Raw genomic sequence first — 25,091 nt, forward strand, 5'->3', positions numbered from 1 at the left:
CCATGCTTAAAAACCCAGAGTTTCACAGAGCTGAAGAGAATCGGCTGCCTGCTAGCAGGTCTGAAGGCCAAAAGGACACGTTGTGCCCTGCATGGAACCTCTCCAGGGAAGGGCAGGGGCTGCCCTCTTGTCCCACTCACCATCCTCTTTGTGCACAGGCTCTGCAAATGCTCAAGTGCTTGGCAAGAAAGCATCAGCTACAGGTTATTTTTATTATATGATGCAATAAGATGGATGACTTGAGTTTCCCAGCTCTCCTATTCCTACCAAATGTTCCTTAAGTGAGGAAATTTCGATACACAGAAAGTAAAAATCTTAATTAGGGCTTGTTTTTGAGAGCTGTAGAGAGTAAAAAAAGGATGCCCAAGAGCAGGCTGTTGCCCCAGAGCAGTCTACCACAAAAATACAACAACAAAGCTAATAAATTGCAGTCATCTTTTACTATTCTACCACAAAAGAAAGACCCTAAATTTCACCCTGCTGCCACAATTCATATCCCTGCATTCCTGGTCCTACACACACAAGATGACTGCGCAACAGGTCTGAAGCATCTTATGGATTCATCTCTATCGCCTTACAATACTAAAGCGATACATCCTTAGCAATTTTTACAAGGTAAAGTTGTTTCATGAAGATAAATGCCACTTCAGACATATAATGACATCTATTTCTGCTTTTTCTGGTGGGCCAGAAGAGAACACAAACACGCAGACTTATCTGCAAAATACATTTCAACCACAAATAAAAACCAGCTTTGAATGAATTCAATCTAAATCTTTGACAGAATTTCTCATGGGATGTTTTGAAGATACTCAACTATAGTGCCACCAGTCAGTAGCATTTTAACACTTAATGATTAATATATTCAGCTACTTTACACTAGGAGCTATTAACATTTCTTTTGACTCTATTTCATACCTTCCAGGCCTGAAATAAGAAATTAAAAAAGGAAATGGATCCTTGTTGAATACATTGCTCTGGTGTTTTCCAAGGCAAGAACAAATGAAATTTAAAAAGTAAAACTAGGAAATGCTGAAAACATCTTAATGGGAATAATGTAAAGAAATATCTTAGCATGAGGCTGGGACAGGAAACTAGGCAGGTCCCAAACATGCTTTGAGCTGTGTCATTCAGACACTGTCCCCCTTCCCCGGGGAGAGGCCCCGGGTGCCAGGTGGAGGCAGGTACCACTGCTCAGCTCCCTCCCAGCCATCGGCATGCTGCCCTGGCTGCACTGCAGTGGCCGGACAGCCATTACACACAGGCTGAGGCAAGGAGGTCCGCTGAGACAAGGCACGTCCTTTGGCTGGTCCTTTCCCCTCCAAGTCCTCCATTCCAGGAGGATGGCTATAAGGAGCATTGTCCCTGGAGTGGGAGCCCAGTGGGGCCAGGCTTAGAACCCACCAGTCCGTTGGTCCAGCACCCTCCAAGGGCCCCAACGCTCGGTCATGCAAAAAGGATAAACATTATTATGAATAAAAACCAACCCAAATGTTAGCAAAAGCTTACTTAAACTGATAACATCTATTTGGTTTTATATATATCAATAAATGTCTTGAATTTGCTGAAGTCTAGTCAATGACATCAAAGCAATGCTGTTCTCATATTATACAGAACTACAAGAAAGCAACAAATGTCCCTTTGTTCCCTAACTCTAGATCCTTTCTTTGTTCCCTGAATTTCATTATTTCTTTATTACAGAACAACCATTATTTATTTATTTTAACTGATAAAAATGAATGGAAGCACACTGAGGCTGAAAGCCTATCCCACAGTATGTAAGAAATGTCTTGAGATAAAAGGTATTAAGCCATAGAAAAGACTTAAAAGTATTTAAGAGCATAAAGCACCAAAGTCCTTCCAAGATACGATTTTTTATACCTGGCAAAAACTAACCTCAAACCACACAACAACTTTTATTACCAACCACCTCAGTTGCATTCTGCCTTGAAATTTGTTAAACGCCTCGATTGTGAGGCAAAAGCAAAGCCTCAACAAGATAAGCATCCTTCAGATATTTGGGCAGAGATGTATACACAACAGCTTATATAAACACCCAAAGTCTCTGAGTCAAGGTTTATGGCTTGGATTCATATCCAGTTACAAAACAAACCATTTATTTTGGTCTGCAATATTGAAATCATGCCTTATCTCTACTACCCTGTTCTCCAGCAGCTCTTTTTTTGTTATTGTAATTGAAATGAATTTAAAAAACACAGCAGGTGACTGGTTATGTTGTTTTGTGATGCACAAGTGAGCTCTGTGATGGCTGGATGGCACTGAGTCAGCCACAGCAGCAGTACCTTACCTGCAAAGCAGCCGTGTAACACAAATACCTGCCTGCAAACACCCTTCAGACTCACTCTTTACTGACAAGCAATCCAAGGTCAAATGGAGGCTTGCAAAAAACCCCTGCAGATATACTTCACTTTAGGCTGTTCATATTTTACTGGTTAACTATTTAGTAAATGCCTTCAACCACTCACCTGAGACAGTCTTATGAAATCAATGCCTTATTTTCTCACGTTTTGCTTGGGTCCACTGATTAGGAAAACAATTGAGATATTCATTCCTCACTGAGACTGTTAATGCAAGCAAGGAAATGCCTCACATTCTCCAGCAACATGTTATTGACACACTGTGGCCACACAGGCTACGAAACAAAGAGACACTGTTGGTAAAGAGTCCAAAAAGTAGTTCTTCAAAATAACTTAAGAACCATGAAATCCTGAGCACAGACCCCTGCTTAGATCTGACTGCATAGCTTGTGCCGCTTTCTTTTAATGGGCTGGATCCAAAGATCAAATTCAAAACTTCCAGATCTGAAAGAGCTTGGCTTTAGATTTTGGACCTTCAGGTCTAGGAGTTTCCAGATCCACGGTTTCAATGCTGTCACTGCACAAAGCAAAATTAGGGGGCACCGACCATCAAAAGCCCAGAAAATGAATAAAGTATATTTAGCTTGAACAGCACTTTCATATGTGTCTGTAATAAACAACAGAAAAACCTTGTAATTCTGCAGCATCAACTGTTACATGGGGAAAATCCGCATATAAAATCCCAGCATTACACCTTTCCCCTTCTATTGCCTCTGATTTTGCTGTCTTAAGATTCACCATTCAGGAGGAACGTGAAAAAGAACAGTGTAATTTCTGAAGTACATGCTTTGCATGTGGGGATACTTCTGTCTTTTAAAGACTCATGGTATCTGAGAACTTGATGTTGCCAGTACCACCACTGCACTACCATTACACCAACAATCCCCCGATACAGCATGATTTGCCATCTCTTTTCTCTTGGTGTTTTAAAAATGGAGCAGGGTAGAATTCAGCATGGTTGAGGACTTCCACTCTCCCAAGTAATAGAACAGGACTAAACTTTAAAGAGAAACACATAGGGGGAAAAAGGTGAAAAATAATAAAATTTAGGGCAATTTTCACTTTGGTTTTCTCTTGCTCACCTGAAAAAACATGTGGACCTTTTCACCTTCTTTTCTGCTAAACTAAATAGCTCATGCTGGAGCTTTGCCAACAACTTATGTTTAGGTAGTACATTTGGGAATCTGACAGAGTCTACATCAAGAAGACCTGCTCTAGGCAGCATGTAACTTTAGTCGCTGTCAAAAACAGGCGTTGTACCTTTGAGATTCTTGAAGTATCAGATGTGGGGGGACTGTGCACTTCAAAACAAAGACTTCAAATTTTGAATCAGTTCTCAGCTGTGAAAAGGCCCAAGTAGTTCACATGCAAAACACATTCTGAAACATGTGTTTGTTATCGTCAATGAGAAAGCACAGGCAAACGCAGTCACCTCTGTGTTTTGACAGCTGCCATGTGCGCTACCCCACTGCCAGCCAGAGCAGCCCCAGACAAAGACTCCGCAGAGCAATGCACTACCCAGCTGCAGCACAAGGAGATGCCTCTTGCCCAGGGAGTGCAGCACTGTAGGAACATTCTCCCCATCCCCTCGGGATCATCGTCCCCTTCCCCTGGGACACAGCCTGTATTTGCTGCCCAGCTCCAGAGCTGCTTGTTCAAGGCCAGGCTGAAGAAGAGGCACTCGCAGACATGGCTTTTTCCCAGCACTGCCCTTCCCACACTTTCTCTCGACTGGCTTCTGTCCCCCACGCCCCTTCCCAGGATAATGTCTCCAAGTCCTAAGACAACACAGTCCCAAGTCTGACAACCAGGGATTTCGGTAACGCTGGAGTAAGCAAAGCTTTTTTATATTTTTTCAGCCAGGGGGCAGAACACTGTTGATTTTGTCTTGCTTTTTCAACACCAAAGTTTCAGTGCCAAGAGATGAAGGACAAAAGCTATGTGCTCTCAGCTCGAGGAAAGGGTCCTTCTCTTCTCTTCGGAATGCTGTGCTGGTGAGTAGCAAGCAAACAAATCATCCCCCCAAAACCCCTGTTATTACAGTACCATTTTAAGGAACCATATTCTGTCTGCAACGCTGTTTAATACTCAACATTTCTTGGCTGGGGAGCCCCGTGTCCTGCCTACCCTTGGGCCAGCCAGTCAGACTGATACCTTGCAAAGGTGTTTTCATGTTGTGGTGGTGCCCTTTGGCCTCCAGCACCACCCAAGGCTAAAAAACTCAGTGGAGCAGGTGCTGAGCTGTGCCTGGTGCTCAGAGGAGCTCACAAGAGAAAGGTATCAGTGCTTTGGGAATGGGAACACTGCTGGGGGGGGGCTGGAGGGCTACACAGATAATACAGTCATGGGGTACGGGTGATATTGAAGTGTGAGGGCTTTTACCAGCAAGGTGGAAGGAGGCAACAGGTAAGCATCAAGCCAGAGCTCTGACCTCTGCAGGAACACACCATGAAACAAACCTGGTCCCAGCGCTACTATCTTCCCTTTCTTCCGCAGCAGGAAGCGGAGGGAAGCTGGGAAGAAAGGAGATAAAGGAAAAGGGTGACTTCTTTCTGCTTCTTCTCCAGTAAGAAAGACCTAGGGATGGAAGGGAGCAGCCACTCTCCATACTGTGACCAAGCCTCTCTGCATATGTAGGAGGGGGAAATATCCCACCCAACACCCAGGGCCCCATCAGCAAGATGGGCAGAAAGTGCCAGCTTCACAACAAAGATGCAGCTCATGAGATGAAGAAAAACCTTAGCGGTCAGAAACTTCAGAGATACTTGCATCAATGCATGTTTGATGCCCAACTGGGGACAGAATTGCAGCTGCTACAAACCGACCTACGGATATAACAAGGTTACTGAGACTGAGGTTACTTGCTACAGATGATCTGCTAAGTGTGAAACAGTATTTTTTTTAATTACATAGAACAATGTAAAATGTCTGTTTCATTACATATAGCAATAGACTGTGGTTTATTACAGTCTTTACTAACAGTAGACAGCCTGTAGTAGACAGGGCTATAATGCACTAAAGTGGAGAATAAAATAACTTTTAAGAGCAGTGCAAGAAACTTTGCAATTCATTTGCAGCAGTACAATGCAAATACACCTACAAACCACCTGGTTTGGGTACCCAGAGCAGTCTAACCGAAGCAAGGGGCTGCAAAGCTTTCTCAGGTAACAGGATAAGCAGTGAATGGGTTAGCACACACCATCCCATACTGCTCAGGCCAGTGGTGCCATGATCCAAGCCAACAAGTCTGAAGCAAACTTAGGTGTGGCTGAATTGTACAGCAACAACAACATCGAAATATTGTCCTGTGCAAGAGCTGAATTGTCTCTCTCCATTATCAGGCATCTGCAACTTGTTTAAGCCAGTCTACAACTCTGATATGCCAGTCAGGTTTCCAGAGTCTGCTGAAAAGCCAGTCTTACATCATAAACCTTGTAATATCCGATTTCTCCCAAACTAGAGATCTTAGAGAAGTAATTCCACTAGGATCTTAGTTTTCATTAAGAAAGAAAAAAATATTGAGCCACGTGGCTGTTGAAGGAAGTCTGATGTGATCTAAGAAAATCCTGAAAGTTTGAACACAGGAAGCCCCTTATGTGATATGTAATATAGTAAGACATGGAAGGGATGTGGATAGGGGAAGCAGGATCACCTGACTTTTTTTTTTTTTAATAGAGGGGAAATAAGTCTGCTGCAATAGAAGGGGGAAAAAAATCAGCTTATGCTGCTTAACCGTTTCCCTTCCCTCAACCTACAGCTATAATTAAAATAAAGCTTAAAAAACAATGCAAGTAATTTAATAGTATTTTAATTAAAAGTTATTATAAGATGAGCAAAGGTAACCTCACTGCTGTTTCATATTGTATTGGGGAAAAGCAGTTCTTGTGTACCTTCATACTTTTATAACTTTCTGAAGCCCCACTGTAACAGAAGATAGATAGCAAGTATGGAACAATATATCTAGGATTTAAAGCTCTGCCTAGCCCATGATTTATATACATCTCACTAGTCCGCCTGTACACACCCCACCCCCACCCTTGAACTCTGGGAACTGCTAGTGTAATTCCTGCAATTAAGAACTTTGATGCCAGAATCCTTGTTTGCCAAAAGCAAAACCAACCACCCCCCCCCTCCAGCACAGCTGGGCATGTTTTTACAGGAGCGGTTGCCCACTGTAAAAAAGCTCAGAGCCAAGATCTGAACTCTCCCAAAGTTCAAGGTATTAGAAATCTGTAATCCAGCACCCTGTTGCCTACCAAGGATCACCATGGCCCTACTCCAGCAGAGCAACCAATACAAATCAGAACTTTTGGGAGCTTAACACACTGTGCTTTTATTTGGCCATATCCAGGGATCTCTGCTGGACATGAGGTAACAGTAGTGAACAAGTGTCACGCTGTAGCAGTGTCATGCTTTGGATTCCCTGCTGGAGACCACATTAACTTCTTATTGTCATGGACACTGGCAACATTGAGAGATGGATACAGGACTACTCACTGCCAATGATGTTGAGATCAAAACTAGTACAGAATAGTTCAGTCCGTGCTGACTGGCAACACTCAATGTTTTGGATGAATTAATGACCCTTAGTATTTCCATACAAATGCTCCTCTGAATCCCTAATTTCAAGATAAAACTTGAAAAACCTCAAGGGATCAGATACACTTTTAATGTTACATTTCTTTGAAGTACTTTCTCTTTGTATTTCAACAACAACTTCAAAGTTTTCCTACTTACATACAAATGAAATTAGACGTCTGATGCTAAAAGAAGCAGACATTAGAAGTGTTTCACAGTTTCCCAACTTTCAGGTGGGGGAGGAAGACTCAGTATATAGAAAGAAAGGTATAAAGAAAGGTATATATTAACTATACACCGATTTTCACTACACCAGTTGGCCAGGAAGGGGTTCTTCGTGTATCAAAGGTCAAACAGAAACAGGGTAGAGTCCCAGCCCCACCTGCAGTTGAAGATCCTGGTCCCAATGAACACCACAGGTTTAACCTGTAGGATGCAAACAGTCTTGCTGACATCAAGAGGGAATTTGTGATCAGTGGAAGTGCGCAGTCCATGAAGGCCACAGGAGGGAGGAGGTTGTTCATAGGAAAAACAAAGATCCACGACCTTTGAAGCTTAATAGGGGTGAGCTGATCATCTTCAATGATTTTCTTCTAAGACAAGGGGGAGAACTCAACAGGGCTCCCAAAATGCTGTGAAAATTGCAGTGAAAGAGAGAAGGTGTGGCTGGCAAGATGTACCAGGTCTCTGTGCCTCAACCAAGGATCTTACTGGACCAGCTGAAAAAAGAAGATCCTAGAAATTATCCTCTATTACCACGCCAAAAAAACCCACCCGAAAACCCAAAAAGCCACCCCAAATAAACAGAAGTAGACAAATCATTATATTTTTTCATCATCACCATGAATTAGCAGCTTCCCAGCAACCATGTGAAAATCTGGGGCCAAATCCTTCGTGGTATACATGGAGGCTCAGGAGTTATTTGGAGATAAATCTCACTTACTCTCCAGCACTGACAAAGTTTTAAAAGGTTGATTTTTGCTTCATATATAATACATCTATGAAAATAACTATTTAAAAACTACCGTCCCTGTATTTTCCTTTGCTGGGGCTGAGTATTTTTCACGTGCTTACTGAGCCATCACTAGAGTACTGTTTCCGGGGTGTGTGTGTGTGCGGGGGTGGGGGGGGTGGGGTGGGGGGGTAGGGGTGTCTGTGTGTGTATTTAGCTCTGAAGCACTGCAGACTTTGTTTCCCTGGCTACAGTTAGGATGGGATCCTCCTCTAGAGGAGGATCTTACTCTTACTCTGACAAACGGAAAGGAAGCACTGAGCCAGTCTAGTCCAGGCTTGCAGAGGACACTGGTGATGCCAAGGCCCCAATTACAATGATCTTGCCACTTAAAACGAAAAGAAAATCCAAATCTGGCAAGAATCTTTACTTCACGTATACAATAGACGTGTTTAGAAAAGAAACATTGCTTATTTCAGGATGTAAATCATCATACATCTTCAGGCAGGGGTCCTGTCACGTACAGCTCCTCTCAGAGACTCATCATTTATTTACCACCATATGGTAACAGGCTGCAACAGAGGCATTTCAGCAGCTATGTGAGGTTGCCCCTTCAGTCACCAGACAGAAATGAGGGCAGCTCTACACCACAAGTGTGATGAGCTGCTCACAGAAAGGTGCACTGCTGCACCCACCCCCTCCAGCAGCACTACAAAACCTCTAAGGTAACTATCCTCCTTACAGCACAAAATCTGCCACTTATGTAGATGGACTCACCTACTTCAGGTTTTGCTGGTAAGGTATAACTACCATGATATTTTACTTTGTAGAGGTGTAGGTCTTGTTGATAGACTCTGTTGCTTTTGCAAATGAATTAATATGCATCAATCAACATGTGTGTGCTCGCTTCTGGTATATTACAGTTTTGCAAGTACTGAAATACATTGGAAATACTGTGTTACTGAAATAACGCTGTTATTAGCAGGTTTCCAGCAAAGTCCAAAAGCAAGACTACAAGAAAGCTCTAACTGCTTAAATGCTACAACACAAGGACTTCTCTAGGACAAACTTTTAAGACCAGCCACTGCAATGGTACACTCAAATTTGTATAAGCTGGGTGCTCCTGCAAATCACTACATGCTTCAACTGCTTTACCCAAAGGAACTGCCTTACTTGATCGCCGAAGATAAATACTGTGTGCAAATAAGCTACAAGTCCAACAGGAAGCCCTGCTGAAGCTTGTGGAAATCCGCGTAAGTACAAGGAGCACTTGCACATAACCAAGTGCAAGATTACTGCTATTAAAGCCTTACAAAATATATTGCCATTATGTTGTATTTCATTAACAATAATTTCCCCTGATAGGAAAATGCCTTACCTTATAAAGTGACTGAAGGTAAAAAAACCAAACCAAACAAAAAAACAAAAAAACCCCACCACCACCAGGGTTTCCTTCTCATTTTCTGAGTCTAAGATTTATTGCAATACAATCTGAGGAAAACACAGATGGATAGTATTAAACCTGTTGCCTTAAATACAACTTCTTAGAAGTGCCAAAGTAGTGCTTGCCAAAATGGAACAAAACCATGCTCTACGCAACTACTCTTGCTGTTACAAGACCTTACCCAGCAAATTACCTTTTGATCAACTTTTCCAACTCCGTTTTTCAAGCTAAAGTAAAGAATCTTTGACAGAAGCCCAATTCCTTGATGTTGTGAGGTGAGAAAAAAGGAAACTACTTTTTTGCATCGGTCTTCACTGGCAAGTGCTCCAGCCACACCACCCAAGTTGCAGAAGGCAAGGGCAGGGACTGGGAGAATGAAGGATGGACAGCCCACTGCAGGAGATCAGGTTTAAAAACATCTAAGGAACCTGAAGCTGCACAAGTTCATGGGACCTATTAAGATGCATCTGGTCTTGAGGAAACTGGCAGATGCAGTGGCTAAGCCACTATCCATTGTATTTGAGAAGCTGTGGTAGTCCAGTAAACTTCTCAGGGACTGGAAAAGGGGAAACATGCCCCCATTTTTAAAAAGGGGGAAAAGGAAGATCCAAAGAGCTACAGGCCAGTCAGTCTCACCTCTGTGCCCAGCAAGATCATGGAGCAGTTCCTCCTGGGAACTATGCTAGGGCACACGGAAAATAAGGAGGTGATTGGTGACAGCCATAAGGGCAAACAGTGCCTGACAAATCTGGTGGCCTTCTACAATGGGGTTACAGTGTGGATGGATAAGGGAAGAGTGACTGACATCACCTACCTGGACTTGAGCAAAGCATCTGACACTGTCCCAAACTGGAGAGACAAGGATTTGATGGATGGACCACTTGGTCATTAAGAAATTGGCCGGATGGCTGCACTCAAAGAATTGCAGTCAATAGCTCAATGTCCAAGTGGAGACCAGTGACGAGTGGTATTCCTCAGGAGGCAGTGCTGAGACTGATGCCGTTTAACACAGTTGTGGGTGACATAGACAGTGGGATTCAGCGCACCATCAGCAGATTTACTAAGGACACCAAGCTGCATGGTGTGGTTGACATGCTGCAGGGAAGGGATGCCATCCAGAGGGACCCTGACAGTCTTCAGATATGGGCCTGTGTGAACTTCATGAAGTTCAACAAGTCCAGGTGCAAGGTCCTGCACGTGGGTTGGGGCAATCCCAAGCACAAATACAGGCTGGGTAGAGAATGGACTGAGAGCAGCCCTGAGGAGAAAGACTTGGGGTGCTGGTGGATGAGAAGCTCAATGTGACCTGGCAACGTGTGCTTGCAGCCCAGAAAGCCAACCAAACCCTGGGCTGCATCACAAGAAGCATGACCAGCAGGTCAAGGAAGGTGATTCTCCTCTCCCCCTCTGTTCCACTCTGGTGAGACCCCACCTGCAGTGCTGCATTCAGCTCTGGGGCCCCCAGCATGAGAAGGATGTGGACCTGTTGGAGCGTGTCCAGAGAAGGGCCACGAAGATGACCAGAGGGCTGGAGCACCCCTCTGGTGAAGACAGGCTGAGAGAGTCGGGGTTGTTCAGCCTGGAAAAGAGAAGGTTCCAAGGAGACCTTACCATGGCCTTCCAGCACCTCAAGGGGACCTACAGAAAAGCTGCAGAGGGACTTTTTACAAGGGTATGTAGGGATAGGACAAGGGGTAATGGCTTTAAACTAAACGAGGGTAGATTTAGATTAGGTATAAGGAAGAAATTCTTCACCATGAGAGTAGTGAGGCACTGGAACAGGTTGCCCAGAGAAGCTGTAGATGCCCCATCCCTGGAAGTGTTCATGGCCAGGCTGGATGGGGCTCTGAGCAACCTGGTCTAGTGGAAGGTGTTCCTGCCCCATGGCAGGGGGTTGGAGCTAGATGATCTTTAAGGTCCCTTCCAACCCAAAACATTCTACGATTCTACAAAAACATCCAGAGTAACTCTCAATTCTATGAAAAAAAATTAAAAAAGCATTGCCCACATGGCAGATCCTTGAGAAAGCAGTGGTCCCCCTCATTTTTCATGAACTGGTACATTTTTTGAAGAAATTCCATCTGGCCATACATTTAACTATGTGTAACAGCAATCATCACTCCAGTTTCTCATTCTATCTCGTTCTCATCACTCTAAATTCTCATTCAACACCCAACATTAAAAGGTTCCACAAGTACATTCATAAGTAGTAGAAAGAGGGCAAGAAGGGGAAGAAAAAAGAAAAGAAAAAAAAGCCAGGAACAGGTATCTCTGTGTGGTAACAACCAGATCTCTGGCAGTGGAGTTATCAGAGCCATGCAGCTGGCATTTGGGATATGTTTTTTTCCCTTTATTAAAACTTTTGACAGTTCCAAATAGCAAGCTCTCGTTTCCTGCAAATGTCTCAAGGATCATAAATGCATTCAGGCTTTAATATAGTATTTTAATGAAATATCAGTTCCTGCTCCTCGACTTGCAGGCAAAATCTGCCATTTTAAGGAGATAATCTTAAGCAGCTTTCCGAGAAATGTCAATACTACTAAACTGCCATTTCTGTGCTCTGGTTTAGGTTTTTTTCCCCTTCCCTAGTATTCTATTTAAACTGTCTTTAAAAAGAGAGTGGAGAGCTATCCAAGATGAAGCAGTGTGATGTGCTGCATTTTACAGACTGCAAGACCTGAACCAGTACTGTCAACTAATAAAAAACTTCAAAAAAGTAGGGGTTTAATATCCTGTATCGCAGTATTGTGTCTAAAATAAAGACTTAGGAAAGTAACACGAACAAGACAACTACTGAAATGGTGTCTCATTTTTCAAAACCAAGCCTTAGTTATCAATAAAAAAAGCGTTCACATCCAGTCACACTTCTGACATTTTTGTGCCCATTTCAAAGCTTCTGCAAACCTACTTTAATGTTACTCCAGCAAAAGTTGCTTAGGAGTAAGACATGTAAAAATGTCTTTGTTTAAGGAGAAGAAATCTTAACTTGCTGTTGCTACACTGCAATACCAACTCTGTCTTCAGTGCTGGAGAGCATTCCCAGTTCTGGGCACCCTCTTCCAACTTAGCACAGTCGAGGACATACCCTGGGCCAAATCCTGCATCCTGTGTTGATGCTGCAGGAGGTTCTGGCTGCAGCAGTGGTCTCACTGGGAAAAGATACCACCAGCATTCAGGGGGTTCCTCTGCAATGACCAACTTTGTGTTTCCTTGCAGCTTATAATTAGGAAGAACTAGATTGCATATGCTGCCTACACTGCCCAACTACTGAACCAGGAGGAAGAAGAGCCAGAGGGTGTTCAGGTATCTGAAACAGGGGGCTCAGCAGTGGAAGGGCAAAGGCAACATTGAAGAAGTGATCTTCCATGGAGGGAAGTGATTTAGCACATGAGTGTGTACTTGGCAGGGAAGAGACAGGTCTGAGTAAGGTACCTACGACATCCCCAACACCACATGCCCCAAAGGCAGCCTGCAGAGTAAACGGGTCATAAAACCAGTCTGATCTGGCCATGTGTCTGGGGACCCTGAGAGGAGCCATTTAACACTGACCCTACACTCAGTGAGCAGCAAGGGGACCTGTGCCCAGAGGGCAGCGCTCTGGCTATCAGGGCTGCACTGGGAGCTTGCAGGAGGAAGGGCAGAAACCAACAGATCCTGGAACAGAGGACTTCTGGCCTGAAACCAAAACTGAGAGGCCACGGCCGCCAGGCAGCTGCGATACTCCTTCCAACCAGAGGAAATGTTTTCACACTCTTGCAGGCAAGTTCCCACACCACAGGCACTCCTCAGGCTGTACTCAGCAGTGCTCCTGGTTGCTCAGACCCACCTGCTCTGTACTCACGCGACACCTCACACTGTGACAGCCTGGCCCAAGGCTCTCCTGGTACTACAGCAGTGTGGTCCAAGGCAGAAAACTTCCAGCTTAGGTGGGGACAGCAACACAGAAGTCTGTCAGCTCACGGGATAGGTCTATGCTGTGAAAAATACATTGCTTTTCTAATTCTGGCTGCCAAATTCTAGACAGTTAACCTGTCTGAAGACAGACATCAAGATAAAGTAAATTGGGTGTCAAATCAAAAGAACCAGCTTAGCTAAACCGGTCGCCCTGAAGGGCTTAGGTGAAAAGTTGCTCACCTGAGCTGAGACTCCTGTTACTCTGGTCTTCATGGCTATTTTAACAGGTTAGCCTACCCAAGTAGAACACACGTGCATCTACCTCTGCAAAATTCTCACCAGTGGGAGCTTCTCACCCGTGGGAACTTTGCACCAGTAGGGAAAAAGACAATGCTCCACACAGAAATATCACCCAGAAATCTCAAGCACAGCTCTACACTGCTACTACGGCCACACTTAGTACGACTGAATAGTCAACTTGCGACTGAGCAACCATCCTCTCGTAAATAATCAATGTTATACCTGTCTACAGATCTCAAGCAATTCATCTTCAAATCATTTAGAACTGGGCACAGTATGGGGGAGAAAAGAATCAAGTATTATTTCTCACTAACACTGGAAAATAATACAGTGCTCTTCTGAAGTATGAAATATCAAGCAACAATAAAAAGAACAGAAATACACCCAGCATGCATGCCTGCCAAAACACACACGGCACCACAAGGATGTCTCCAGTATCTCTGCAACAGCAGCCTGTTCCTTGGAGGTTTCTTGTCCAAGAACTGTGACCCAGCCTGGTGCTCCTTTGCTTGCAAGATCCGACAAGATTCCAAGAAGCTGGTGTGGCTGCAGGCCAGCGACCTTGTGCTGTGCCGTGTTCTGAAGAGCCATATGCAAATGCCTAACAAGAGTAACATGATTATACAGGTCTCCTCCTCGGTTGTAACGCCAGCAGGGCTCCAAACTTGTTCCAGATAATACAGGAGATAGCAACTCAGCCATATCTCAATACTCCCTGGCATGGATCACAGCATTCACTACAGCTGTCATAATACACTGTAAATTATACACAACACACCCCCTTAATAATGCAAACCTCAGAACTGTACGTATTTTGCGGTAGCAGAAATTAACAGACATTGACAACTAATCAGACAGTAGAAGCATTAAAGGAGACAGACGCAGTCCATTACTACTACTCGCTGTGTACACACGCAGTTTCTTGCCGTCATAATTGACTACACTACGAGTTTCTTCTGATGTAGCAATGTTGTTGGGCTTCTCTTTCCCATCCTCCCAACAGGCAGTTATTTCAGTTGCTAAAAGCAGCGCTGCACCTACCTTTAGTGACAGGATTACTGGCTGACACCACCCCACTCACTGAAGACGGAAGCACACCTTAATACCCCACCCAGGCACCAAGAAACTCCTTGGCACCAGACACCTGATCCAGATGAGCGCTTGCAGGAGCTATCCAGAGCACACGATACCATGCTCATGCTGGTCTGTGCACATCACTCCTCCTACTTCTCTGCCCAGAGCACTGCAGCACAGCTGGCAGAGGTCTTGCAAACAGAAGCACAGCTGCAAAGGCGGCCCCTAAATGAAATGATGAGATGGGCTATAAAGGAGCAGGAACATGGAAGTGAAGGCAAGGCTGGCTACCCTACATACTCACAGGACGCAAAGGCACTAACTTCCAACAGTGTCTAAAACCGCGAGGGAAGCAGTAAGCAGTGGCACACTGTTGTACTGAGGATAAGAAGCAGAAGAAAGGAAAGGGAAGGCAGCAATACTGGAAATCTGTGCCAAGGTCCTGGATGGAAAAGCACCAAATGCACAAAGAGGCTCCTGTGACCACATGCAAGCTGGCAGCTGCAGACTGCCTTTGCTCTGTTGCCAGACTATTTTGGGGCTGAAACATGGTCAGTCAACAAGGCTCTCCCTGAGACAGCCAGAGACGTGGCAGAGTGGCATCCTCCACCTATGACATTTTCATCTCATGCTGGGAGTTCAGAACAGATACAAAGGGGGCCAAAGCCATCTTCACCTTGGTTTTGGTCTTCCCAAGAAATGCTGTAGCACATGGTGGGATACATAACCCTATTTTCTGTCTGCACGTGGACAGAGCTGGCTGTTTGCTGCCCATACAGCAGAACCACCAAGGCTGCTTTACCACCACCATTGCCCAGGGGACCTCAAGCAGAACAACACCCAGGACACATCAAGTTTCAACCTCCTGGCATCAAACCAAGTAGGCAAACCAGCCGAAACATCCCTGGTGCTGTACCTTGTGAGTGCATCCTGGACTGGCTGCCCAGTTCCGCAGCAGAGCTGACCTTTCCAAATACTTTGAACAGCTCCTTATCAGCAAAGTGGCTTTACACCAGGCTCAACATTTCACAGTGTTTATAATCTGGCCCTTTAAATGGGATTGACAACCTAGCTGAACCACAGCCTGAAATAGAGACAGTCTCCCTGTCGGCACAAGGTCTTTTCAGCAACACGCACCCAGCCTGAGATCAGCAAGTTGCATAAGCCCACGTTTGACGACAAGCAAGCTCGTAATGCCACTGAAGTCAACGGTGCTGAGAACATGTTTAACACTGGCCGCCTGTTTGACTAAGTGGTCAAAACAGGAACTTAAAATACAAATCCTGCCACCTTTGTGCAACCTGTGGGTGCTTTCAGCTCTATCAGCCCTCTGTCATAAGGTCCACAGTAAAATACCAGCTCTCCTCACCTTAACTGACTTCAGTCCATCAGCTGCCAGACACGACCTCTGCCACAAACTGAACATGAGCAAGTCTCCACAAGTGTCCCAATCATTGTGACTACAATCTTCCATCCTTCTCCACTGACAGGTACTACCAGAGCACATCTACAGTGGCAGTGAGGATGGGGGGAAGGTGTGGGGGTGTTTGTGCCCAAGGGATATACTGAATTTACAAAATTCCCATCAAGTCTGCAACAAAGATGTGTTCTCTTGCAATATGGATCTTGCTCCAGATCACTCTGGTTCAGTGTGACACCACCACCACACAGAAACCCAACTTCTTTACCAAGATATTTCCAGGTAAAAATTTACGTACAGTTACACAGAACCACTATGACCCATGAGCCTGACTCCACAAAGAAAACAAACCAAAAAATACTCAGTGAATCAGGGCAAACAAGAGCTGCTCTATCATATGAGAGAGCTTGCAGGGTGGGAGAGCAGGCTGTGCCTCAGAAGTCAAAGAGCTGAGGAAAGCCTCCACTGAAGTGACTGGGAGTCTGGGAGGAAGCTCACCCTCCTGCCCAGCACACAGGCAGCAACTTAGCTGGAAGTTAACAGCCTTTGCCACTCAGGGTGAGGAGCAAAGCACTGGCCACTCAGTCATCCATCTGCAGGGACAGCCTGTAATATTAGCCTTGTTAGTTTATCAGGTACTGATTATTATTAGCTACTGGTGCTTATCTAAGTATTAGTTTCATTGTTGTTATTTAAAAACAGCTGCAAAGTGCATGAGAAAAGGAATCTCCTCCAGGCGTAGGACCATTGGCTTGGTTAAGTGAGGGAGGTGTTTCAGATGTCTGAGCTTTTGGATGATGCTCACTTGCCACAGCAACGATAATTCTGCTGTCAAAATGCACATCTTGTCCTCATCAGTGCCACTCACTTTTGGTCTCTTAGAAACATCTCCCTCAAACCAGGGGCTGAGTGGCAGGGGATAAGCCCAAGTCCCTACTACTTTATGTACCTCTAATCAGTGAACCCTGATCTGCTCGGCGGGAAGGAAAAAAGAGAAATGGTGTTTCCCAACCTTGTTACACACCTCAGTACAGGTATACCAGAGGAGAATCAGGCCTTCACAAAAAAAACAAAGGTAAGAAAAAATATGGCAATCATTGTGCTGTCCTAATGAAACAGACTGAATTTTCTGGCCTCACCATTAAACACTAGATGATTCCATTTAATTTGATCTCCGCTCATGAGGCAAGGCTATTTCCTCTCCTACTTTCTTACAGTAACTCAGATTTGTCTATGTCCTATTTTTGGTGTCTAAATTAAGAATATTGCTCATAACCAGATTATATGGCATTTATTCTGAAGAGATACTGATACAGCTAAAAATTCAATATAAACACCCTGTGGATGTAAGCCATGACATTTATATACTGGATTAATAAGCACTAAGAGGAATTTCTGATGTAGGGCACATGACCCTCCCTTCATTTCAAAAGCAATTATTTTTAATACCATGATTTTGGAGTGTGACATGTCCTTGAAAATACTTGTAGACAGACAGCTTTGTCAGAAAAGCTTCCAAATCCTGAAAGGACAACTTCAGGTGCATCTCCAGTTTTGAGATAACAGAACATCTGGGAGGGAATGTATGGGCTGGCCAGAAGATAAGCAGGCTGAGACAAACATCGATTTTATGCAGTATGGATCCGAGCCTCCCTTAGACAAACAGAAAGGCTTGGGGAGATTCAAGACAGAGCTCCTGCTTCAGCCCACCCCCAGTTGTAGCAAGCACTGCTCATACTGCTGTTGCTGCCAGTGGAGCACCGCCCTGTCCCCAGCCCCTGCTCCCGTCACGTTTTGGAGCAGTCTCACTGCTCAGATCAGCCCTTGCCTTTCACACCTTGTCACCTACTCCTTGATATTTTCCAGATACATCAAACCTGGAAGCTACTGCCTTGTTAACTTCAGAGGGCCAGTGTATAAGTTTAATCGTAAAAGAGAACACAGCCAGGCTCCCTGGTTATCACTTGTCAAACCTGGCCAGTGTCAACTAAGCCTTTCAAAATCAGGAGAAACAAAGAACTGGCCGATTTGTCGTAATGAAAGCTGAAAAGATGACAACAGCTGGTTTTCCATTCAAGACCTTGAAAGTTCCCAGTGCTTTCATGTCCCAGACAAAAAAACAAAAACAAAAAACAAAAAAGCCCCATCCAAGCTCCTCTGGGCAAGAGCCATCCACACACCTGGGCCATCACCTCCCAGCCCAGGGATGCCCAAGCAGTCCCCAGGGATGCCCCAGGGATGCCCCAGGCAGTCCCCAGGGAAGGCATGTGCCTGCTGGCATCCTGTGCACCCCTCTCAGCACAATGTACCTTCCTGGTGAAGCAGCAGCTGAGTTTGCTTCCCTTAAACGTCATCAAAAATCATCAATCGTCCTGCTAATCCTAGGCCTTTCCAAAACCCACCCTAAGTCCCAGAATCACGTTACTACAGACATACTATGCAAAGTAAAACTAAAAAAAAGGGCCAACAAGAAGTCCAACTATCATGCAAGGTTTGCACATAAGGGTGTGGGATACAGGCAGTTGGGCAGACACGTTTAACATGTAAGCTGCAAATCTGAGATTTTAAAAGTGAAAAAATATTTTGTGTTCCCTTAATGTTATTTCAGAATGGAATTTCTTAGTTAAACCAATAAAAGCGGGGAGGGCAGTAATCAAGTTTACTATAGGGAACTGGCTCAGATACCCACCTCAGTACCTGCCCTGTTTCCCTCTGGCTGTGATCACATTCTGGCTGCCAGCTCCCACCTCTTTTTTCCTTCCTTCCAAGCTGATGTCCCTTCTCCCACCACCCTTTTCCCTCTCCCTGATAATTTCCTACCCTCCTGAGTGCCCATGATGTTTGTGATTTGTGATCAACCCATAATACATGACAGCTTCTCCCTTCTCTTTGCTGCTTGCAAACAGTTAGGGGGAAGCATGAAAAAAAGGAAAAAAAAACCCCAACCTAACAACCCTGCCCTCAGTTCTCATGCTTGGCACAACTGCAGCCACAAATAGGTGATGGCAGGAAAAGTCCTCTTCAGCCCCACGACTACTGTGTTGGACCTGGGGCGATGGTGCTCTGAGGAGCAGCTGCCATGTGGGGCCAAGCACCGCATCCAAATCTCCATGCTCTGCTGAGCAGAAGGACATGCAGTTCTTCTCACAGCTGACAGGCTGCCTGAGTTTTGGTGAATTTGCATTGGGAGGAAAAGGAGAAAAAAGAAGTATCCAGATAGTCAAGTAGCTCCCTCCCTCTCTTCATTTCAAACACCTAAGTAACACAGAGAGATACTAAAGTATTTCCAAGAAATTCCTTGGTAAGGGTATCAGCATGATCTGAGCAACTCACCCTGAACATGTTCTTGGAAGCACTCACCGTTTTTGGATGCAATACCAAAAAAAAGCCCAACCTCACAAAACACAAAATTTAAAAAAATAAACAGAACAAAACAATCCAAGGCAAACATGCAGCTCTACACACACTGAGCAGTGTTAAGTAGAGCTTCTAAACAGCTGAAAGTCTCCTGACAGAAGCTGTCAGATGACAAAGGAGAGACACAAAGACCCCTCCACAAGTGCTTGCACCCTGCACGTAAAGCATGAAAGTCTTTATACCAGCTGTTCTGCACTTACTGCTCCAAAGCTCAGGTCCCAACCCAGCCCTGAGGGCTCCCCAAGCCCAGCAAGGGAAAAACATCCAGATTTGTGAAAAGCTTTATTCAGCTCCTCAAGTCATCAGCTGACAAGTAATCAGCAATTAAGGTATCATGAGAAACACTGGATGAAGCTGGAGCCCTGTAAATATGACATAGCTCAGGACAGCTCTGCTCAGTGCTGGAAGGGAGTATGTACAAATGAGCTATGTAAGAGATTCAAAGGAAAAGGAGGAAAAAAAAAATACTGGCTGTGATACCTTGGTGCTGCTATCCATTGTTGAAGGTCTCATCTAAGGCATCAGGATATCTGTCCCACTCATCAGAAAGAGAAAACTAAATATAATCCTGGAGCTAAATCTTGAGCCCCTAAAAAAGACTCAGCGAAGTTTTGTATCCCTGGATAAGAGTGCATGGCTGAAGACAGCTGCTTTCTCCATCACCTTCACTACCAGGGCATGCCCAGAATAATGTTGTGTTAAGCCAGGCAAGACTTTCGCCAAAAGTTTATCAAACAAGGCATTTGAAGCCAGCCAGAAGGTGGCTAGGGATCCTCTGAGAACCTGTGGAGAAGCAGCCACAGGATTTTCCAAAGAAAAATGAAGAAATTCTCTGTGTGATTTCCATACTCCTCTGCACGAAGCCACTTTTCACCAAGCAGATTATCAGTCCTCCCCAAGAGGACTAAACTGTTCTAACATGGCCCAGTGCTCCAAAGCACCTTTGTAAAAAAGCCAAAATTCCTGAAAAAAGAAGTTTTAACTAACTTTGAACAAGCAGTTCATGAAATTGTTACCACGACTTCCTCTGTAACAGAGTTCATAATTCTGTGGTTCACTGCTTAAGGCACTCACCTTTTCTATATGGCATGCAACACATTTGAGGGGGTCTTTTCAGTTAATTAAGGAGCTGTAAATCAACCCCTATAGCCTAGTGCAGTTGTATTAAACTATTTCTGCAAATGAAGTAATCCCACTCTGAGCCAACAACTTCCATTACAGCCCATAAGGGGAAAAAAAAATTTAAAAATTCTAGCATGGCACGTGGTGGATGAGACAAGAAAGATTAGTTTCTATATATGCCATGTGTTAACACAGTCACCATTTAGGATGGCTCACTTTTCCCATCTCAATCTCAGATGGAAAACAAGATGGGGGAAAAATATCTCCAAATACTACAGAAAAGTTTTCCACTTTCTGGTTCGAGGGGGGAAGAGGAGGGAAGGTGCAGAAAGATCCCACAGTGGCAGTGGGCAACACCCTCCCCTCCCCAACAACCTTAACCCAATTTACATGCTATGTAAACTCCAGACAATTCCTCACATACCTCTAACCACACACTGAGAAGTGACAACCACATCAGTAAGTTAAGACAGCGTATTTAAAAAACAACAGCAATGAAAAAATGCACTTAAGTAAATAGTTATCAAGGTTAGGCCAGATCACTAAAGATAAAACAGCTCTCCCTTTCCTTCTGCCATCAACTCGATCAAGCTTCCCACCCTCCACCCCCCTTCTTTGGTTTAAAAAAGAAAGAGGTGTGGTGCTGCTCTAGTACAAGTCAGGCAGCCGGGAACTCAAGTTGATTTTGTTCCTCCTTTCATTGCCTAAGGTCACTTGACTTGTTCACTCTCCCCATCTGTAAAATGGGGCAAATAATAATGAGAAACTACTACACAATGTTATAGAAATTACACAATTCAAAGCCGTATAGTTCTTTAAAGATGCAAACAAAGTGCCAAGCATTATTACTAGATGATGAAATGATATATTTTCTCCCTCAAGCTATACAGAGGAAGAAAAAAAGCCATGCAGTCAACTGTATTCCTAATGAGATGCAATACTCAGAAAGTGGGACATCTTAAAACAAATTGGACAATCTTCTTCCAGCTCACAAAGATTATTCCCAATACATAAACCTCACAGGATTATAAATACAAGAAAAGAAACATACCATTTGACAAGGTTTCTGCAGACAAAATAAGCTTGTCTAAATAAACAGGGAAAATACACATTCTCAGTCCTGAAGAGAGCAAAAAAATTCTCAAAGATGGGAGGAAATGAAATTAGAATTGAAAGCTTTGTGGGGGATGCGTTTATGTTTTCTGAATATAAAGCAACTGTCAGGACTGGGAAAGTCAAATAAATAAAAAGAACCGGATGGGAGGGAGGCAGGGAAATGCAGGGTGCAATGGAGAGGTCACATGCTAGATAAACAGGGCAGTATGCTAACTATTTACAGATAAATACAACTCCCTCTCCCTCTGCAGAGATTTATGTATATTAAAGAGCCACCATCAAGTACTGTGGGTGAACACAACGTTAAGTTCATTAACGTACCCAAACCACATCACATAAAATGTGAAGAGCGAAAGCATAATAACATACTGCTTTCTGCAAGCAGCAATATTGCCTCTCACAAGAAAGGGAGGAAAAAAACCAACCAGAAAAATCCTGCCTCCTTCCATCCCCCCCACCACTTGCCAGGGAGGCACTCTCCCATCCCCGCCAGTCCAAGGATCATTGCTCAGCTGACAGGCTTACATGGGACATGGGGCATCATTCACACAAAAGAAATGTTAACTCAAAACTAAATAGATCAGTGGTTTTAACTCTCACAGAACCCAGCAGCAAATCAGATAAAAACCAACCTTTGATCAGCATCCCTAGGTCATTAAATTCCCTAATACTACCGTGACAACATACTGGGTTATGGCAGGGGGAGGTCTGGGCAAGTGGAAGGCAACTATTTCCTGCAAATGAGGAATTTTACCTTGTGCTGGACCCTTTGCTGCGCAGCAGCCTCGGGTGATGCATCACCACAAAGGCAATACCGCAGCCTTACCCACCCTGAAGCTGCAGCAGTGTGAGCTGTGCCATGCCCCACACCTGCCCCACTCCAGCGCTCTGCCCCACGCCTGCCCCGGCATGCACGCCACAGCCCCTCTGCTCCAGCAGCCGGGCAGGAGTGGGGCTGGGGGTGTCCTGGGGACCACCCACACCCCAACCACGGGCGGCGTTACACCTCCTATAACCACGCACAGCAGCCACAGGCTCTGGGGAAATGTTTTAGATTATTACTATTTTGAGCACATTTCAGTTTAGCCCAACTGTTCAAAGCCCAGGAAAAGCTGTGTGTGGGCTGGACCCTGCAGGACAAGTCACCAAGTGCTAATAAACACAATAATGAGACGTACATAGAAGTAGCCTTGTAGGTCTTTCCCTCACATATTGTCACTGGGGGAAAAAAACCCAACAAATACAGTAACAGGGGTGACTGGACGGGCGCTGTTTCAGCTTCAGACAGCTAGACAACTTGCTGTCACCAAGTGCAGACTTTAACTTGAAGTAGTCCCAAAAACTGGTGAAGCAAGGTGAAGATGAAAACCTGCGCAGATTTTGCTAGAAAAGAGCAGCAGCCGCAGGAAGTATGACTGAATCTGGCTACATGGACGTAGCCAGGTTTCTGTGTCTCCATGGCACCTCGCTACGGCAGCTCTCTCTGCTAAGGCTTATTTTGAAAGCCTTATTTGGCTTTTCTGGGTTTTTTTTATACATGCTGCCTTACTGTGGGCCGTGGTTGGACTGTCAGCACCATGCTTAACATTGTGCTTGCTAGGGAGGAAACAACGGGATGGGAATCTGTGCTTCTACAGCTAAATAGAGGCAGCAGGCAGAGGCACAGAAATACATCACTCGAAACACATCAGCACATTCTGCATGGCAAGACTGGAGCTCAGACATCTGGGTTGAACTTGGGGCAACACTGCAAGAAAGTCCGTGTTCCTCCCCCTGGCTGGGAGCAGCAGACAGCAGTCTGAAACAGCCCACTGCTCCTGTCAACGCTCAGTCAGGCACAGGAATTTCTTGCCGTCTTGTTAGGAGAGGCTCTTATTTGTTTAATGGTGAAAGCAAGCAGCAGCTGGAGAAATCAGCTCCAGCTTTCCAGACCGATTGCTGAGGGCAATGGGTCTGACTTGAACAGCATGCCTCCAAATACCAGAAACACACCAGTACTGGAGCTACAGAAACAGAGAAAAGGACTCAGCAGCTGCTACTACAGCCTGGGATGGACATGGACACACACCCCTTCCCAGGAGCAACAGCACAAGTGACGGAAAACAAAGCAGATTTAGGTCCCAAAACTTCTGCTGCTTTTAGGGAGAGGAAACCAGCACAGCATCTGGAGAGGGAAGAGGCAGACTTCCAGCGAAGGCAAGACATTTGCACAGTGATGCCAGCAAATTGAAAGTCTCCAAACACACATCCAGCAGAACATGGCTGCCAGCCAACATCGGACTTCTAATGATGTTTTTACAGCCACGACAGACCCAAATCCAGCTGGAGTGCAGGGCCAGCTAAAGCGTAATCACAGCAACTCTGATAAGCAGCAATAAAACTGAAGAAATGTGACCAGGATGGGACACAATAGGTGATAACCACTCCTGGAGCCAGCAGACATCTGATTAAAAACCCAGGGAATAAAAGCATTTGGCACTAGAGTTTAGGGTTCCTGACAAACAAGGAGCAACATCCACCTCTTTCCAGGTCCAGTGCAAGACCTCGGGCAGCCTGTGAATCCCACAGAGAACTCACACACAGTGATTTAATGTGGGAAGGGTTGGAGATCCAAGAAGAAGCGCTCCAAAGGCTATGGAGAGGAAAAGGGAGTAGAAGGGAAATAATATTTCAAATAAGACACCAATCCTCACATACTGTGGGCCTGCACCAACCAAGGCTGGGGATGCAGGACAGCACTAAGGAGCAGCAATACCCAAAGCCAGAAAAGCCCCAAGCCCTTGGTGACAGCACACAGGTGGTCCCAGGCAGCAGAGGAGGTCCTTGCTGCCCTTTCCAAAGCCCAGCGGCTGTTAGCAAACCTGTGGGCTGCAAGGCAAGCACTCCCTTGGGTCACAGGCTGTTAAACACTGTGGGAAACAGCAGCCACCACTGACCCTATCAAATGGCCCTGGGACGGCACAGGGAACATCACGATGTGCAGAGGAACAGGAGGGGGATCCAGCCCATCCACCACAGAAAGCGCAGACAAAAAGGCAACAAGGCCCAGCTGGAGTGGGTAGACCGCCTCACGAAGCATGGAGACAGCAGTCAAGAAGCCCAGTACAGCTGTGGGACAGAAGAGGGCCCTGGACAGGTGAACAAATAAATGACCAGATGTGCCTTATGTAAATGCGCCACAGGAAGGGAGGTACGCTTGCTTCTCCAGCAGGCACCACCTCAGAGAGGATGGTACAAAGACTGCACTCCTCATCCAGCGATGAGCAGCTGGGAGATGAGAGCAGCTGGAGGGCAACAAGCCAAGACAAAGGATGCAGTGTGCTAGCAGACACTGGTCTCTGCAAGTGGTTGTACGGAACAGGAAAGATAGCAACAGCGTGAGTCAGGAGAGACCCA

General features: G+C 45.1%; 1 protein-coding gene across 8 annotated transcripts in view; it reads right to left on the reverse strand.

Annotated features, from left to right (window-relative positions):
• The window catches only part of PPFIBP1 (PPFIA binding protein 1), a 119,746-nt gene that overhangs the window by 60,350 nt on the left and 34,305 nt on the right, over window positions 1–25,091 (reverse strand). The gene's annotated exons all lie outside the window — the stretch shown is intronic.

Source organism: Falco cherrug, chromosome 5 (assembly GCF_023634085.1).
Source record: "Falco cherrug isolate bFalChe1 chromosome 5, bFalChe1.pri, whole genome shotgun sequence".
NCBI classification, from domain to species: Eukaryota; Metazoa; Chordata; class Aves; order Falconiformes; family Falconidae; genus Falco; species Falco cherrug.